Genomic DNA, 16363 nt, shown 5'->3' on the forward strand with positions numbered 1-16363 from the left:
ATATATATATATATATATATATTATCTACTGGCGGTCAGTAGATAGTTATAGTTAGGACCGTGTTTCCATAGGAAATCTGAAAATTCTATTTTCAATAACTTTGGCGCCGGTTGACGAATCCTCGCAAATTTTTCAAAATAGGTGGGGCGCTCCGCTCCTACCCTGAAAGTCTCGGGGTGATTAGTCAAGCGGGGGCCGAGAAAAAAGGGGGGTCCCAAAACGTGTTTTCCCCATACATTTTTCCATAGGGACCTTTAGTCCAAGGTACAGCCCGAACGGCTGAACAGAATTACTTGAAATTTGGCAGAGAGGTAGTCCTCAGGTCAGGGATGTGCCTTTTGAATATCTGGAGTCAATCTGTTCAGTAGTTCCTGAGAAAATTTCAGTTAAAAGTACATATATATCTACAAGTGCGCACGGTGCGCGCACGGTGAAAATCCTGAAAAAAATAAAATATTAATAAATACATAACTTAGCATTTAAAAAACCGTACAAATTCACTTAAAAAAACATAGGTTTCACACACGTTATAGTTAGGAATTAGCATTTAAAAAACCTTGCAAATTCATTTAAAAAACCATAGCTTTCACACATGTTATAGTTAGCTGGACATTTCCCTCGTAAAAAACCAATGAAATTCCCCCGTTATAGTTAGTGCAGGCAACTATAACTCACGCGACCGCAATCCTCTGCTGATGACGTCAGATATTACATCACTGTATTAAGACACCTATTTACCCATGTCTTCTTCCATTAATCTTTAGCTATACATATATTACAAATATTTATTTTTCAGAAAGACACATATGTAATCAGTGATGTAATATCTGACCTCATCAGCAGAGGATTGCGGTCGCGTGAGTTATAGTTGCCTGCACTAACTATAACGGGGGAATTTCATTGGTTTTTTACGAGGGAAATGTCCAGCTAACTATAACATGTGTGAAACCTATGGTCTTTTCAGTGAATATATATATATATATATATATATATATATATATATATATATATATATATATATATATATATATATATATATATATATATATATATATATATATATATATATGTATATATATTCACTGAAAAAACCATAGGTTTCAGGGGCGTTATAGTTAGAAATTGGCATTAAAAAAACCTTAGAAATTCACTGAAAAAACCTTAGGTTTCAGGGGCGTTATAGTTAGCTGGACATTTCCCTCATACAAAACCCTAGAAATTCCCCTGTTATAGTTAGTTTAGCTAACTATAACTCGCGCCCCCGCAATGCACTGCTGATGACGTCACATATTACATCACTCATGACATGGTCAGTGACATCACTGATGACATCACTGATGACATCTGAAATGACATCACTGAGGACGTCATCCATGTGATAAATTAGTGCATCTTCTCACACCCTTTGATATACTCAATCAAAATTTCAGACGTCCATTCTCAAAACCATAGATACTCCAATACCAATAACTACATACCCACTCATTGACTCTTAGATCTACACACACATCCACTCACTCACCTGTACAGTCACTCATACTTACAGTCACTCAGTACAGGACTATCATATGCATTTATACACCTACATAGACACTCACACACCACCAATCAATCATAGAGGTACTCTCACACCTAGTCAGTTATGCAAATAATTAATCACACTTTCTTACTCAGTGGTGGATCCTGGATCCAGCACTGGCCAACCTCCTGTAAACAGTTGAAAGAATGTGTTTAAGTCATACAGACGATTTTTTAGGAATATTTTTAGTTTGTGAAAATAGACACTTAGAAACTTTTCTGGTGAAAACCACACAATGGATTCCTATGGAAGGAAATACAAGTTACTGGTAAGTACGCTTAGAATTACTTTTCAGGGTCAGTGCTGAGCTAAATGATGCAGCCCGGGGTTCTCTCCTGATAACAGGTGAGTAAATCGGAATTCGTAGTTCGGCTGATTTTAGAGGAATATTTGTACGTTTTAAAAATGGACACTTTGAAAATTTTCTGGTGGAAACCACACAATGGATTCCTATGGAAGGAAATACAAGTTACTGGTAAGTACGCTTAGAATTACTTTTCAGGGTCAGTGCTGGGCTAAAAGATGCAGCACTGGGTTCTCTCCTGATTACAGGTGAGTAAATCGGAATTTGTAGTTCGGCTGATTTTAGAGGAATATTTGTACAATGGTGAAGGAAGGGGGAGGGGCCTGAGGTGACGTGTGCAAACACGCCCTGTGGCGCGTTTTAAGTTGGGGAATTAATTCCTCTTCAATCCTGAGGTCCCCTGGGGGCCAACTAGCCCACCAGGTACCTCCAGTATGCGCCAGGGAGCTGCATTGCAGAGAGGTATTCAGAGGCCACGCCCCTTTTTACAACACTCTGCAACACAGCTCCGTGGCGCTTACTGGAGGTACCTGGTGGGCTAGTTGGTCCCCAGGGACCCTCAGGATTGAAGAGGAATTAATTCCCCAACTTAAAAAGCGCCACAGTGCGTGTTTGCACAGATCTCACCTCAGGCCCCGCCCCCTACCTTCACCACTGTGCAAACGCGCCCCGTGGCGCGTTTTAAGTTGGGAGATTAAGTCCCCTTGAATCCTGAGGTCCGCTGGCGGCCAACTAGTCCACCAGGTCCCTCCAGTAAGTGCCAGGGAGCTGCGTTGCAGAGATGTGTAAAAAGGGCGTGGCCTCATTACACCTCTCTGCAACGCATCCCCCTGGCGCATAATGGAGGTTCCTGGTGGGCTAGTTGGCCCCCAGGGACTTACAGTATTGAAGGGGAATTTGTTCCCCCTCTGCAAATGCGCAAGGGCTTTTTTTTTATTTTTTTGGCCCTGGGGACCCCATCCCCCAGGGCCTGCCCCCAATTTTGATTTTTTTTTAACTTTTTTTAAAACGGGAAGGGGGCCTCGTGGCCCCCCTCCCCAGGCCATAATTTGCCCTGGGGACCCCATCCCCCGGGGCAAGGCCCTTTTTAAAAAAATAATTTTTTTTATGGAGGGGGGCTGTATAGCCGCCCTCCGGTGCCACCTATGGCCCCGGGGACCCCATCCCCCGGGGCCATTTAAAAAAAAATGTATTAAAAAAATTTGGGGAGGGGGGCCGCGTGGCCCCCCTCCCGGGCCACTTATGGCCCCGCGGACCCCATCCCCCGGGGCCTGACCTCCGTTCCTCCGGCATTGCTTTTCCACATGGGGGGCAGCTAACATACTGCTCCCAGTGTGGAAAAGCAATCGTCTTTGGTATTTGGAAGAGAGAGCAGGTTTCCTGCTCTCTCTTCCAAATACCAAAGCAGTTTGCTATGGCAGGGCGGGAGCCATCATTGGCTCCAGGGGGGGCCACGCGGCCCCCCCCACTTAAGTTAAAGTTCCGGGGGGTGGTGGTCCCCGGGGCTTGGGGGTCCGTAATGGACCCCCTATTTTACATATTCAGTGCCCCGGGGAGGTGGCGGTCCCTGGGGCGTGTGGGGGAGCTCGAGCCCCCCCACACAGGGTTTTTTTTTTTTAAAAGCCCCGGGGGTGGCGGTCCCCGGGGCTGCGTGGGGGCCATGAGCCCCCCGCATACATTAACATAAGCCCCGGGGGGTGGTGGTCCCCGGGGCTGGGGGGCCCCTCTGGGCCCCCCATTAAAAAACCATATTGCCCCCGGGACTTGGCCCCCCGGGGGCTAAATCTAAACGAAGCGCAGGAGCCTGCGCCTTGTTTTTTTTTTGTTCGTGGGATGCGCGGACCCTATGCGCATCCCGCGATTTTTAAAAAAGGCCCTTTTTAAAAAAATAATTTTTTTTATGGAGGGGGGCTGTATAGCCGCCCTCCTGTGCCACCTATGGCCCCGGGGACCCCATCCCCCGGGGCCATTTAAAAAAAAATGTATTAAAAGAATTTGGGGAGGGGGGCCGCGTGGCCCCCCTCCCGGGCCACTTATGGCCCCAGGGACCCCATCCCCCGGGGCCTGAACTCCGTTGGGGGCCGTGGGGGGTCCCCAATCCCCGCACGGCCCCGCCGGCTCCCCGCGTTTTGCGGGAGCTGGCATTGCTTTTCCACATGGGGAGCAGCTAACATGTTGCTCCCCGTGTGGAAAAGCAATCGTCTTTGGTATTTGGAAGAGAGAGCAGGTTTCCTGCCCTCTCTTCCAAATACCAAAGCAGTTTGCTATGGCAGGGCGGGAGCCGCGAGGCACCCACCCTGCCATAGCAAACAGCAGTGTCCCGGGGGTGGGCACCCCGGGACACTGCAGGAGCCGGCCCTGGGGGGTGGCGGTCCCCAGGGCCATCATTGGCTCCAGGGGGGGACCGCGCGGCCGCCCCCACTTAAGTTAAAGTCCCGGGGGGTGGTGGTCCCCGGGGCTTGGGGGTCCGTAATGGACCCCCTATTTTACATATTCAGTGCCCCGGGGAGGTGGCGGTCCCCGGGGCGTGTGGGGGAGCTCGAGCCCCCCCACACAGGGTTTTTCTTTTTTTAAAAGCCACGGGGGATGGCGGTTCCCGGGGCTGCGTGGGGGCCATGAGCCCCCCCGCATACATTAACATAAGCCCCGGTGGGTGGTGGTCCCACCCACCGGGGCTTGGCCCCCCGGGGGCTAAATCTAAATGAAGCGCGGGAGCCTGCGCTTCGTTTTTTTTTTGTTCGCGGGATGCGTGAACCCTACGCGCATCCCGCGATTTAAAAAAAAAAAATTTGGGGGCCTTGGGGGTCCTTGCGGGACCCCCTGAGCAGGCCTAGGGGGTCAGGGTGTTTCTACCCTGCCCCCTTGTTGCGTTTTGCGTCTTTGTTTTTGTGCTTTCTTGTGCCTCGGTTCTACCGAGGCACAAGATGGCTGTCAACACTTCCTGATTCAGAGTGTTGGCAGCCAATTAGCATTCAGCTCTTGCTCGGGAGGGTTCGGGGAGGGTGCGTGGAGGATCCGCGGATCCTCCGCGGCCATAGATATCACTAACTTTTTTACCTTAATTTTCTCAGGAACTACTGAACAGATTCACACCATTTATGCAAAAGGCACGAGTTTGAACTGAGGACTACCTCTTTGCCAAATTTGGTGTCATTCCGTTCAGCGCTTCGGGCTGTAGCTGCGACAACAGATCCTATGGGAAATTGCATGGGGAAAACGCATTTTGGGACCCCCCTTTTTTCTCGGCCCCCGCTTCACGAATCAACGCGAAACTTTCAGGGTAGGAGCGGAGCGGAGCTGGCCAAAAGTTTGGCAAATTTTGTGAAGATTCGTCAATCGGCGCCAAAGATATTCCCAATAGAATGTTGTGGATTTCCTATGGAAAATAGGTCCTAACTATAACTATCTACTGGCGACCGCCAGGAGATAATATATATATATATATATATATATAGATATATATATATATATATACCAAATCCGGTTTTCCTTTCACCCTGGATACCAACACAAGGACTCTGGTCTTTACTTATAAAAGATTCTCTTTTATTATTTCCGTATTATTTCGGTATGTTGGTGTATATATATATCAGACAAGTCAAAGGTTGCAAGGACATTTCCAGAGAGAGTTTCTGCAAAAGATCGGTTAGCAGGAGAATTAAACTATTCTTGTGGGACACTTGGCCATGTTCAGAAACTGAGAACATTAAAAACTGCAGGAAGTGCAAACTTTATAACGTATTTGGCCTTTATGATACAGGCTACCAGAGGTTGCTCACCATTTTAACAGAGCGATTCGGGTGGCGCTGTTAGCAGTCTGCAGGCATTCAACCGAAAATGTAATTAGTACTCTTTTGCAGTGCCATCTCAAGGACTTTTGGGGACACAGGTAAATTGTTTTTTAGACCACCCTGTGCTTGATTCAGAAAAGAAAAAGAGTGCAATGCCCAAAACTCTGCACATAATCCTGTAGCCGGAACAATTAAAGGTTGGTACACCGAAAACCACAGCTGGTAGTCTTAAACTCACCTCATGCCTTGTTAATCCACTATCACACACTCCCCATCCCTATATTTCAATCTTGCAGGTTCCTGCTTTGTCCCTTTATAACATTTTCCCCATCTTTTCTTCCTCGGTCTTTCCACTTTGTTTGTTTTTCCTTCTTGCTCTTGGTAAATATCGGAACCAGAAACATAAGTGCTGTTCCCCAAATATTAGTGCTGGTGGCCCCCACCGGCAACTACTGGCTTAAATTAAGCACTGTGTCTCCCCCTTCTGGGCAATGTCTTGTTTATTACCCATTTTAAATATGGTCTGCCATAACTGGCAAGCCAATAAATGTGTTGGTTGATAGATAAGGGGGTAAACAAAGAAAATAATTTTAGTAAAGAGGCTTTCACAGGTGTTACAAAAGGTTGATACTGAGATTTGCATATTTTCATATAAGTGCACTGATTTATCTTCTGTGGGTGTTCACAGCACTGAAACCTGGCAGACATTCAAGCACAAGTGCATATTTATCAGTTAAATAAATGTGGAAATATACTAATTTCAGCTTACTTTTTCCACAAAACCCAAAATTAATATGGATAAATGCAGATAAAATTAGCAAAAAATAAATATGGATTAATACAGACGGAAATGGCAAAAACAAATACCATAAAGCAGGGAGCCCTTATTATACCTGATGCAGGTATAATGTAGCGCAGGGCTTTACAAAGTGACACATCTGCTTAGATGCGCTCCTTTGTAAATGGGGAGCAACATGGCACATTTGTTACGCTGCCGGTGTGTTACAAAGTGTCGCCAGGCCTCATAAATAAGGCCCTAAGTTTGTGCCCCTGTAAAACACAACTTCCTTGGAGAAACCCACTATGGTACAATCTCCATCAGGGCCTTTGCCACTGCAAGTGCAGTTGTGGTACTCAGAGAGATTGTCTCTGGATACCTAGTGTCATGATCCACTAGAATCAGGATAAACCTGTTGTCTGATGCAGTCTGGGGATCCCTAGGACCTACAATGTTGATGCCCACCCTCTCAAGGGGGGTGCTAAAAATAGGCAAGAGATTAAGGGGGGCTTTAAGCCTCTCTGTCCTGTTGTTCCGCTGCTCTGGCAGGTCATACAAGTCCTTGATAATGCATCTGAGTAATTCTTGATCCTAGGCAAATAGAAGTGGGGAAACAAGCCTTGCAAAGGTTTTGTCTTGGCCCAGGTGTCCTGCCAGGGGAATCTCGTGAGTCATCTCCAGTAGGAAGGCCCTGTAGTATTGGAGGACCACCAGGGCCCTTTTAGTCCCATACACAGGAGTCTTAGGCACAGTGTAAAGGAGGTTGTCCTCCCAGTAAATGTGGTGATAATTGAAGAAATCACCTGCTGCTTGGGCTTCAGCCTGTTGCCTCATGCGCACAAGGGTTGGGAACTCCCTTTGTGCCCTACAGAACTCCTCCCTGGTGGGCCGTCCTCGCACATGCTATCCAGCAAGCTCAGGCAAGTCACCAGAGGAAGCAATGTCCTCCTCAGTCACCAGAGATGCCCCAATCCCACTGTGTGGAGTCAATGAAGAGTGTATTTGCTGACAACACCCTGCAAAGTGCCATTTTAGATAACAGCAGCACCAAGGGAAAAGCAACAGAGGCAACACCCTCATAGAGGACTCATCGCAGATCAACAAAAAAAAACAATGTTAATATGTTGCTAGGTCAATCGTGGTTCAGGGAGCCTCAAGGAGAGCCAATTGGGCTTGTTACATGTGAGGAGAACAACATGGAGCCTTATCATAAGAAAGGTGCAAGGCACAAGGCATCACAGAGATTGCCAACCAGCCATCTGAGGTATTGTTGGAGGGAGCAAAATCAGGGGTAGTTCTTGGCACTGTCCCCTTCGCAACTGCATCCTTGTAGCCAGTGAAGTAAAGAGTCAACAAGGTAAAAAAAGTTAAACTTTTTTTTCAGTTTCAAGCTCTATTCACACTGAGGAGAAAACCCACTGGGCAACTTCTTAAACTGAAATAGAACATACCATATGGGTAGGCAATAGGGGAGAGGGAGGTGAGGACATACTATTGTACTGAAAAAATAAGGTTAAGAAGGAATCATACGTCTAAGGAAAGAAAACACTGTTTTGCACAGATTATAACAGCAAGTCGCATATACCAATCAAGTCTTCATATTTTTTCTGCACCAGCAGTTAAATAACGTGCATGTATAGTTAGGTGAAGATGTTAGCTAAAACATACAGTTTTAAACTAACAAAAACACTGCTGAAAATTCACCAGTTATAGTTATCGCAAGTAACTATAACTCGTGCCGTAAAGTAACCACAACTCGCACCCCCACCATGCACAGTGTTATCATGAATGATGTCATTGCAGATGTTCTCAAGTATACAAAAAGTGAGGGATAGAATGCTTGAATTAATCTCAGCCACTGGTAATTACTCGGGCCGCAGTAAAATCCACTGTTATTTTGCACATCATGTAACCTCAGTTTGGACCCAGCTACATGCAAATCAGTCCTGACCCTGCTCCAATGGAAACAGTCCAGCCCGAACTGCCAAGACAGGTCCTCCGTGGACCCAAAGACAAGTAACCCAGGACCAGTTTTACCCTTGCTACAGGCTTATCAGCTGAGTATAGCTTGGTTCCAGTTGCACAGAGTGCACGGGGCCCACATCTCGGAATACCTGTCCCACTTAGGGTGACATACGAAAGAGCACAGGAGTCAAACAACGGGCAGGTATAGTTAGGTGAAAATGTTCCAGTGGCATACTGTGCACTTCCCATGTAGCGCGACATACTAAAGTATATAATAAGTGGTGAATGCAATGTTTGAATTAATCTCAGCCACTGGTAATTACTCCGGCTGCATTCCGATCCATCAATATTATGTAGACCATGCCCCTCAGTTTGTATCCAGCTATATGCACATCAGACTTGACCCTGCTCCAATGGGAACAGTTCAGCCTGAACTACCAAGCCAGGTCCTCCCTGAGCCATAAGCAACCCAGGACTGGTTTTGCCCTTGTTATGGGCTCATCAGGTGGGCATAGCTTGGTTACAGTGACACAGTGTGCATAGGACTCACAACTGGGCATACCCAATTCACTTATACAACATAATAAAGTATAATAACAGTGGAATGCTTGAATTAATCTCAGCCACTGGTAATTATTGGGCGACATCCCAATCCATCTTTATTTTGCACACTATGCCACCTCAGTTTATAGTCAGCTATATGCAAATCAGCCTTGACACTGCTCCAGTGGGAACAGTCCAGCCTGACCTGCCAGATCAGGTCCTCCTTGAACTGAAACACAAGCAATCGAAGATGCGACCCATCTCCCAAAGCCTCTACAAAGCTCCAGGAACCCCATGCCCTGAAGAAGAATATTCAATAAATAGAAGTGAGCACACGGCGCCTCTTCATGAACCTCCTTAGGCCCCATGGACCCATCCCGTGGCTGAATATTTAATGAAGGGAAGGGGCAACACTGCCCCTCCTCTTTCCAAGCCCCCTTGGGCCCCAGGAATCCTATCCCTCAGGGCCAAATTTCCTTTTATTGGGGAGTTCGGTCTGTGTGCCTCCTTCCCATGCCGATAATGTCCCGGGGGACCTTACCCCCTGGGGAGCGATATTTCTCAGTGTCTTGGGCAGCTCATCCCGGGGACAATGTCATTCCCTGTTCCAGAGAGTGTGGGTATACTTTGCCCACACTATTCCATGCAGGGAATTGCACTTTGCTTCCACCTGACAGGTGCAGTTTAACATAGCTGCTCCCACTATAGGTGGCCACTATTGTGCTGGCCAGGGAGCAGGCTGTGGCTGCGAGGGAGCAGGTGCTCTCCTATGGCCCTCATGAAAGGCAGGAGTGTGGGTGCCCCATGTGGGAACCAGGGCACCTACTGAAAATTTTAGAAAATGGCCAGCTCCTGCCACAGTGGTGGCTGGGGAGATAACCAGGGCCATGGGGGCCTGGGATTCCCTCATGGCACTCAACTGCCCAGCCAATGTGGATGGCACGGGCAGACACTGAGGAACCCACAACGCAAAAGTTAAGCCGGTTTCCCGCCATATTATAAATATGTTTTCACTGATGTCATTAATGAAAGTAGATGGATGTATATTTTTAAAATAATTTTTAAGAATTTTGGCAAATCCTCAAATCAAAATACGTACATTCATTGCGATCACATGATTTAAATCAATAAGTATAGAGTGCTTGTAGTTCTGTCTATGTTTATTGGACAGGTGGAGGTACTGCGGTACAAAAAACATTATTAAAAAAAGCTTATGCAATTACATTTACTAAAGCATTATATATTTTACATTAAGTACTTATCTGAGCCTCTCACACACCTACTCACTCACCCATACAGCCACACATATATGGATAAACACAGCCACTCACAATACATATGTGAGAAATAGTTTCACTCATTAGTAGTACACAAAATATACTAATTTAACTTGTGTGGTCCCTTAGTATATATGCTTAACACTCATACGCTTTTAGAAAACACTCAGAATCACTGATTGATGTCATCAGTGATAGCATCAGTGATGTCATTTGAGATATCATTAGTGATGTCATTAGCGATGCCACTGACCATGATGTGAGTAATGTAATATGTGAGGTCATAAGCAGTTCATTGCATGGGAATAAGTTATAGGTAGCTAGTTATAACTGCTAAATTTCTATGGTTTTGTGCTTGTATAGTCTAAACTTATCTATAACGTCCCTGTAACCTTTGTTTTTTTCTGTGAATTTCTATGGTTTTTTAACTAGCAGTTTCGTTTGCAGCCCTCCTCTTACCTCCAGTAAGCTGCCACACAGCTGGATTGCTGAGAGGTGGTCAGAGGCCACGTCCCCTTTCTCCACCACTCTGCAAACGCGCCTCCTTGTGCACTGCTGCTTGGTGGATAATGTCCACTTTAGTCTTGTGGTACTCAGGATGCAAGGGGCCCTCATACCCCCACCAGCAGTGCACCAAGAAGAGCGTTTGCAGAGTGGTGTAAAAAGGGGCATAGCCATCGACCACCTCTCAGCAATTCCACTGTGTGGGGCTTACTGGAGGAATCAGGTGGGCTAGTTGGCCCCTAATGACCCTCAGCAGCGAAGGGAACTTCATCGCCCAAACAAGAGCGTGCCAGGAAGCGCGTTTGCAGAGTAGTGGAGAAAGGGGGCGAGCATCTGCCGAGTTGCTGGCTTCATTTTTTTTTTTTTTTAGGAAATTGGGCTCTGTGGCCACCCTTCACTTGTTGCTTTTGGGCCCCAGGCGTGCCCATCCCCCAGGGGCCTGACCCATTTTTTATTTTTATTTAAATAAAAAGGGAGGGGGCTGTGCGGCCCTCCTACCAAGGCCGTTTTCGGCCCCGGGGACCCCATTCCCTGGGGCTATGCCTATGTTTAAATAATTATTCTTTTTTTTATGGGAGGGGGACCGAGCTACCCCCCTCCCCAGGCCTTTTTTGGCCCCGGGGACTCCATCCGCCAGGGCCAGGCCTTATCCTTTTTAAAAAAAAAAAAATTAAAATGGGTAGAGGTCCTCCAAGGCCCCCCTTCCAAGGCTGATATTGCACTGGGGACCCCATCCCCCGGGACATGGCCAGGTCATTGCGACCACGGGGGTGCCTCAAGGCCCTTGGAGTCTAGCCAGCTCCCTGCCTCCTGAGGGAGCCAGCATTGCTTTTGGGCAGAGGTAGCTGTAACCATGCAGCTCCCTCTGCCCAAAAGCAATTCTGCTCCGCTTCATGGAAGCGAGATCATTTTTCCTGCTATTGCTTCCATTAAGCAGACCAGAGTTTGCTCTGGCTTGGCAGGAGGAGGGGTGGGTACCCCGGGACATTGCTGGAGCCGGCTGTTGAGGGTGGAGGTCCCCAGGGCCATGGAGGGCTCCTCAAGGGGGTCCAGGTGGACCCCCTTCCATCTACATTGTAGCCCCGGGGAGGTGGTGGTATTCGGGGCCATGGGCCCGCAACGGACCCCTGCCTTTACTTAATTTGAGTCCCGGGGAGGTGTCAGTCCCTGGGGTTGCAGGAGGGGGCCGCGTGGCCCCCGCATTACAATAAATTAGACCCGGTGAGGTATGAGTCCCTGGGGTTGTGTGGGGTGGCTGGAGCTCCCATGCATCCTATTTTTTACATTACCCTGGGGAGGTGGCGGTCCCTGGATCTGCAGGGGGCCTTGTGGCTGCTGCATTACAATATATTAGCACCAAGGAGGTGGCGGTCCCTTGAGCTGCGTAGGGGGCTGGAGCCCCCGCAAGCATTCTATTTTGGGTATAGCCCCAGGAAGGTGGAGGTCCCCGGGGCTGCAGGGGCCAGCATTAATATTTTTGATTGCCCCTGGGAGCCTTCACCTCCCCAGGGGCTCAAAAAAACTAAGCATGGGAGCCCGGGTTTCATTAAAAAAAAACAATTTTCAGCCAGATTTGCGAATCCCGCCGAATTTTGTTTTGAGAAAATGCTTTTTTTGGCCGTGGGGGTCCCTTTTCTTGTTTTTCATCATTTTTTCACCTTTTTTCTTGTGACTCGGTTCAACCGAGTCAGAAAATGGCTGCCCACACATCCTGGTTTGAAGGGTTGGCAGCCAATCAGATTGCAGGCTAGAGACCTGGAGGGTTCGCGCATCCTCCGCGTGCCTATTTGTATATCTGAGAAATGTTTACATTTCTCAGGCACTACAAAACGCATTTACACCATTTAACAACAAGAGTGCACCCTGGACCAAGAGCTACCTCTCTGCCATATTTGGTGTAATTCCGTTCAGTAGTTCGGGCTGTAGCTGCGTCAACAGTTTCCTACGGAAATTAACATGGAGAAAAAGCATTTTGGGACCCCCCTTTTTCTCGCCCCCGCTTGATGGACCAGCCCAAAACTTTCAACACAGCAGCTGAAGTGAGTGGGCCATTAGGTTTTGAAATTTTCGCTAAGATTCGTCAAACGGCGCCAAAGATCTTGGCAAAAGAAAAAATGCTTTTTGAATTGAAACAAGGTCCTAAATATAACTACCTACTGGTGTCATGGCGATGTGATGGTGTGCTAATAAACTAAAAAAACAAGCACTGAACCTGGGTCTTCGCTCGTTCTTTTCCTGGCAAGGATTTCCAAGGCGAGGATTTGGTATATATATTATATCCATCCGCCAGGTAGACCCATTGTTAGCTCCATTGGTTCCTTATTGGAATCCACATCCCGGTTTATCGATATCTTTCTAATGAACTATGTAACAGCCCTTCCATCATACCTGAGGGACACAATGGACTTTTTACAAAAAATTGATCGACTACAGTGGAAAGAAAATTACATCATGGCCTCCATAGATGTTTCTTCTCTCTATACTTCCATTCGCCACTCAGATGGAATAGCAGCAGTAAAAGAGTTCCTCGACACTAGAGCAATTTGTTTTTTGGAACACTCTGAGATGCTAATTGAAATGCTGACATACTGTTTGACACATAACGTCTTCCTTTTTAGAGGAGAACTGTTCCTGCAAAAACAAGGGACCGCGATGGGGACATCTTTTGCCCCAACTTATGCCAATCTCCTCATGGCAACATGGGAAACTGAAGTTTTAAAGGATGAATGTACAAAGAACATAAAATTCTGGTCTAGATATATCGATGACCTGTTCATCGTCTGGGAAGGCGATATGGAGCCTTTTATGAACTTCCTTGACTCTCTTAACACCAATAGATACCAACTGACTTTCACCTCTACCACTAGTGTGACCAATATTGTATTTCTGGATGTCGAAGTATACATACTGAATGGTAAATTTTGTACCAAAATGCATAGAAAACCTACGGCTAGCAATAGCATCCTTCATGCAAACAGTGGACATCCAATTAAACTCAAATGGAGTATCCCCTATGGGGAAATGTTAAGAGCTAGAAGGAACTGCTCAGAAGTCTCAGATTTCAGCCAACAAATAGATGAAATGAGTCAACGTTTTTTACAACGAGGGTATCCTTTGGATGTAATTCTTACTGCAAAAAACAGAGTCAAAAACAAAAACAGAGATGAATTACTCCAACCCAATTTAGCAAGCCATAATAAAGAGGACATTGCTACAACAACAAGACTCTTAGTTGATTTCAACAATCAAAGTAATGAATTCCAAAGAACAATATGCAAATACTGGGAAGTACTGCTGCTTGATGAAACCCTTAAGAATATTCTGCCTCCCCGACCGAGAATCACTTACCGTAAAACTGCCTCTCTGGGAGACATTCTAACACACAGCCACTTTGAAATCAAACTGCCAACTACTACATCATGGTTAAACACACCGGGATTCTGGAAGTGTTCAAAATGTAAGGCGTGTGAACAGGGTAAAAACATCACTTCTTATCACTTACAGAATGACCACAACGAAAAAATCAAAGACCACATCACATGTGAATCCAAATATGTAATTTACAGATTGGAATGTCCATGTCAAAAATTTTACATAGGTAGCACAATCAATAAACTCAAACTCCGCATCCTGCAACATCTGCGTGCCATCAAGAATAAAGACTTCACATATCCCATGGCTAAACACTTTTTTGAATTTCACTCCAGTGACAGTAATCAACTAAAATACTCTGGCATTCAAATTGTTAAACAGAAAGAAAGGGGTGGAAACCGAATTCTTGAGTTAAGAAGAGCAGAGTCAGGAATGATTTTACTAATGGGTACTGAAAACCCATTAGGACATAATTCGGATGCCGAATTGTATGTGCACCTCTGAAACACTCGAATTGATCATTCATGATGGGCCTTTTCTGTACATAATCTTCACTGTTGATCTAAATTGTAAATTGTCACTTGTATTCACTGCATCTCTTATCCCCCTCCATTTATCTTTTCACCACTGCTGACATAGGATATGTGAATTTTTCTTTGTAATAATTGGAATCAGTCGTTAGACAGCATTAGGCCGGTATTATTATTATTTCTTGACAACTAATTGACTTTGCTATTCAACACTATTCCATACTTTATGAGAATTAATTAACTTAGGAAGTTAGTGATTAAAAACTATCAGATAATCACTAATCTCGTAGATACTCATTATTTAGCAGGATCTTATCATTAACATTTGTTAGTCTTAATTATTACTTATTGTCCAAGGTACTTTACCGCCATTTTGACTTATTTCAAATTCCAATTGTTACACATTACATGAAATGATTGTTTAAAATTACCCTATATTGTCAGCAGCTACCATGGTGGACAAACTATTGTAGTTTTTTGATCTAAATCTTGTTTTACTTTAAAATGATACAATACGATCTTCGATGCATTTTTCGTCTAGTATGTCTTTACTTTCTACTATTTTCTGTAATGTTTCCTTTAAAAGACACTCTGGACACTGAGACTCTATGGTCCAGTTGAAGGCCGAGTGCCGAAACGCGTCGACCGTCTCTTGTGCGTGTTCATTGATGTGTACCTGCAAATAAACACTAATCGAGTGTTCTCTGTGGTGCCGTGCTTTCCTTGATGCGACGAACCCCAGGGCTTGAGGGTGAAGCGAGAGAAAAGTTTTGTTTCATATATATATATATATATATATATATATATATATATATATATATATATATTCACTGAAAAAAACATAGGTTTCAGGGGCGTTATAGTTAGGAATTGGCATTTAAAAAACCTTAGAAATTCACTAAAAAAACCATAGGTTTCAGGGGCGTTATAGTTAGCTAGACATTTCCCTCATACAAAACCCTAGAAATTCCCCTGTTATAGTTAGTTCAGCTAACTATAACTCGTGCCCCCGCAATGCACTGCTGATGACGTCACATATTACATCACTCATGACATGGTCAGTGACATCACTGATGACATCACTGATGACGTCATTCATGTGATAAATTAGTGCATCTTCTCACACCCTTTGATATACTCAATCAAAATTTCAGACGTCCATTCTCAAAACCATAGATACTCCAATACCAATAACTACATACCCACTTATTGACTCTTAGATCTACACACACATCCACTCACTCACCTGTACAGTCACTCATACTTACAGTCACTTGGTACAGGACTATCATATACATTTATACACCTACATAGACACTCACACACCACCAATCATCCATAGAGGTACTCTCACACCTAGTCAGTCATGCAAATAATTAATCACACTTTCTTACTCAGTGGTGGATCCTGGATCCAGCACTGGCCAACCTCCTGTAAACAGTTGAAAGAATGTGTTTAAGTCATACAGACGATTTTTTAGGAATATTTTTAGTTTGTGAAAATAGACACTTGGGGCCTCATGTAGGTACCTCAATACCGGCCGGTAACGGGCGAAAATCGGTAAATATCCCGTTACCGACCGGTATTGAGGCACTTGAAATGTAGGTGGCTGATTTCTGGATTCGGTATTTACCGAATCGGAATTTCAAGAAATCGGTAAAATACCGATTTGGTAAATATCGAATCCAGAAATGCAATGTAGGGGGCACTCAAGTGAGT

Source organism: Triturus cristatus, chromosome 2_1 (assembly GCF_964204655.1).
Source record: "Triturus cristatus chromosome 2_1, aTriCri1.1, whole genome shotgun sequence".
NCBI classification, from domain to species: Eukaryota; Metazoa; Chordata; class Amphibia; order Caudata; family Salamandridae; genus Triturus; species Triturus cristatus.